The sequence below is a fragment of the Cyprinodon variegatus genome, unplaced genomic scaffold (assembly GCF_000732505.1).
Source record: "Cyprinodon variegatus isolate N-32 unplaced genomic scaffold, C_variegatus-1.0 Scaffold921, whole genome shotgun sequence".
In the NCBI taxonomy this organism is placed as follows: Eukaryota; Metazoa; Chordata; class Actinopteri; order Cyprinodontiformes; family Cyprinodontidae; genus Cyprinodon; species Cyprinodon variegatus.
Window position 1 is genome coordinate 217,559 of NW_015151374.1, and position 4,123 is coordinate 221,681.

Genomic DNA, 4,123 nt, shown 5'->3' on the forward strand with positions numbered 1-4,123 from the left:
AGGATAGGGAGATCCAAAGCCCAGAGAGGAAACATTTTTTCAATCATGTGTTTTGTATCGAAGTGCAAATAGTTTAGATTTTAATTTAAAACATGGAGATTCTCTTCTGTTTTCAGAAAAATACTAATGTCCCTGAGTTAGCTTTTTTTTCAGTAGTTTGACGACATTTTGAATCTAAAGGATTCGGTTTTAGTGTGCAGTAGCTGTTTGCTAAGTGGTTGTCCTTGTTAATGAAATATATAGAGGAGGTAAAATCAGATTAGTAAGTTAAAGAATCAACTTTTTTTACAAGCCAAAATGTTACTTGACATATCCAGCAGCTAGATCATATATTTTTTAGAGACTATTTAAGTGTTGTAGCAAACAAAAAAGAAATAACAACAAAGAGAAAAAAAAGGGTTTTCAATTTCTTTGTATTTATATACAAGCTAGTTTTGCACTGCAGCACAGCTAGATAATGCAGGCAGTTAGGAAACTATTAAGTGTTTAACAACTGAAATGGCTGACTATTATCAGAGGTGATTGCCAAATTTTCTGTAGGGGTTGCCAGGCAGGGACCAATGTGCAATGAGGGGTGGCTGAAAAATGATGGGAACAAAAAACATTCTGCAGTCAATCTGTGCTGATCACAATAAACCAGCAGGAAAATGAACGTGCACAGCGTCTATATTTAAAAATAAGTCACTGAAGAAAATTTATGTTTAAACATAATATATACATATATATTAGAAAATGCAAATTCCATACAGAAAGAAATTGAAGTCGGCAATCAACCCAAGAACCTTCTTGCAGCAAGGCAGCAGTGCTACAAACTGGGCCTCCGTGCATGCATAAGTATCCTATTTATAATCATCTACAAACTGAAAGCCTCAATTTTAATGTTTGTGTTGCCTTGGAAATTGCTATTTATAATAACATAGGAGGGAGGTTTGCATTTATGGAGGCAGACATTTTTACGCTATGGCTAGTTACTGTAGTGAGCACCATTACGTTCCAATGTGACCGTGGATAGTATAAAGGTTTGAACTGAGACGGTAGTGAACAATAGATGGGAGCAACATGGAGAACAACGCTATTACTGTTTAGCATTTCTACTTATTCAGCTACGTCTCTGACGGTTCACAGGTAATGGGGACTGAAGTTACTCAGAGATTACTCCTGAAACTACTGAAAGCAGGAACTTTACTACATGCAGCGCTCAGAGCTGTAAATAAAACTTTGAATTAGGATTATTATAACACACAGACTGGATAGGTATACACCAAAATAAGAGCAAGGAAAGTAGGGAGTTGCAGAGCAGCAGAAAAGTGACCGCATACTTCAAGAGTCACAACAGAGAGGACTATGTAAAAGCTATATTCTTCAGAAACTATCCATCCAGCCATCCATTTTCAGACACGCTTAAACCCAAGTGGGATCAGTGCTGGTGCCTATCTCCAGCTGTATACGGGCGAGAGGCGGTGTACACCCTGGACAGGTCCCTTCACAAACTAATGAAATACTATTTTATAAAATCATCTGTGTAAACAAACCTCGTCATCACTTGAAAACGATATGTGATGTAAAACCTTAATCCTTTATTGTCCCACGATGAGGAAATTCTCTCTCTGCATTTAACCCATCCCCTATGGGAGCAGTCTGGGCTTAAGGGTCTTGTTCAGGGACCCAGAGTGGCAGTCTGTGGGAGTGTGTGTGTCATGAGCTCAGAACATAGTACCCAGAACTCAAGGCAAGACAGACAGCGGGATATTTCAAAGGTGTTTATTTAAAACATAAGATCAGGTGGATCTGCGGATTTGCAGTGGCTGCGCACCGCCCATCCCTGGAAACTCTGGTTGGAGAAAAACACAGGTAAGTGACCCTGATATTCTGACGATTATTCATGCGAGTCAGTTCAGTTTATCAGTTCAGTCTATTTCCATCGAACGTAGTAGGATCTAGCCGGAGGGTTGCCAACTAGAGAACCAGTGTTGATGAATTATATGTCTGTTAATACTATAATTTTTTCCTACTTGTAAATTATGCATGCATGATGCTATATACTTTTATTCTGTGTCTGTGCATTAACCTTTAAAAATGTTTTTGTTCCTTTTTTTCCTTCAATATAACATGCAATATATTTCAGCACATGACTTTTTCAAATGAGAAATAAAACAAAAACTTCAAAAACAGCAGCATCATCCACTTAATATAGAATTACTACATTGGCATTTCACAGTGAATTACTTCTATTTACTCTACTTTCTATTTTAGATAGCCAGACTAATGTTACGCTACATACTATACTATGGGATACATCGTTTATATGTGAAATGTCTTCCCACAGCCAGCAATTGCTTGTTTTTGCAGCCAGAGTCTACACACTTACAGCTTTTACTGTACATCTCTGTGGGAGTCGGGAGTACCAATATGGCGGCCGTTGGCTTCACTTTTTTCAGGCTATCAGCAATCCAGTGAATAAATAGAGATAAGTGGTCTCCACCCACACCCCCACCCCATTACCCTGTTGATTAGCCCCTGACTATTGCTGCAAGTGTTTGCAGCAGAACCAGGCTCAGGGAAAGGCAGCAATAAATCCTATTAGGCCCTGAAGGTGTTTATCATAACTTTAATAGCGTTAAATACAGAATGAAAGTTAAGAATGTTCTGACTAGAACATGGAACGTCTTCATGAGCTAAGATTCTTAAAACACGTTTTTATATTTCAGTTTTACTGAGAAAGAAAATGGCTTTCCATAGTTTTAGTTTTGGTGTGGTTGTTTTTTTTTTTTTATACAAGCTAGCCTTAACATTCCAACACAACAGGCTGCTACAGTTAAGACACAGTTAAGTAAAGTAAAAGCAGCAGGATATTAAGCCATTGATTAAAAATTTAGTAATAAAAAACTATGATTTATGTATGTGTGTTATAATAGCTTATACGTTTCTACAGGATGTATTTATAATGCATAAAAATTGTCCCAATGTTCTGTACCAAAAGTTTCTTATCTGATAAACTTTTCAGTTTGTCGTTGACAATTCAAAGGTTCTTCAAACTTGGAAATTTCAAACCCACATAAGAAAATAACATCAAATATTGCAATGTTTTTCTAACCTGTGGATTGTGCAATTTCTTTTTCAAATATCACTGTAAATGTAAAAGAAAGCTTAACTACAGTGAAAAACACTCCACAATGTGACTTGTTTTATTTCTATAATGAATTAATGGTATTTTTTAAAGAATATTTCTTAAGGAAACTCCCTGAAAAACCTATTTCATATTCTCCATTTGCTCCAGCGACATAAGTTAGCCTCTCTTTCAGATCATTTGCTTCGTGGGACCCATTGTTAAATGTCACCAAAGGAATTGAAAAGACAGCAAGTTTCTCACTCTCCATTTTAATTGGCTGGCTCTTAAGTACAGCTATTGGCCTTTCTGAGCAGGGTAATGGCACACATGTGTGGTGAACAAATTGGGTCTTCTCAGCAAATGTCTCAGGAGGGAGACCAGTCGAGGAAATGAATACATTTACGTAACAACCAGGTAAAGTAACAGAAAGTCTAACAACAAGCTAATGTTCAAAATACAATCTATGTGAGGCACAGATGGTATGAAAAAAAGCTTGGCTTAGAGGATGACCAACGTGGACAGCAGAACATAAATGATGTCACAGAAAAAAAAATACTGTGAAGATAATGAGCAGCACAGAACAGAGGTGTGCAAGTGATGTGCAAACAGCTCAGTCAGAAAGTAGGGAGCATTTTTTATTTTATTTTTTGTCATGGAACCAGAGTCTGATAAATATAGCAAGGACACAGCACAGAAAAAAGCAGAAGAATAAATAGCACCAGAGAAAACCCCTTCTGAAACGTTTGTGTAAAGTAAAACATTCATGCACGCCTAGCTAAAACAGATCAGTGAAACGAGATACTATTTAAAGTATTTATTCATAATAAGGGTAATTCGTTCAGGAAAAAACAAAACAAAAAATTACAATTAAATAGTCAGAATTGTGAAACCTCAAAGAAAACGCACATATCACCCTAAACAGATCATCTCCAGAGAAAAGTATGTTGTTGGCAGGATCATGCTGAGGGAGGCTTGTGTGTAGATTAACTACATGGCGATCTTAAAAAAAAAAAA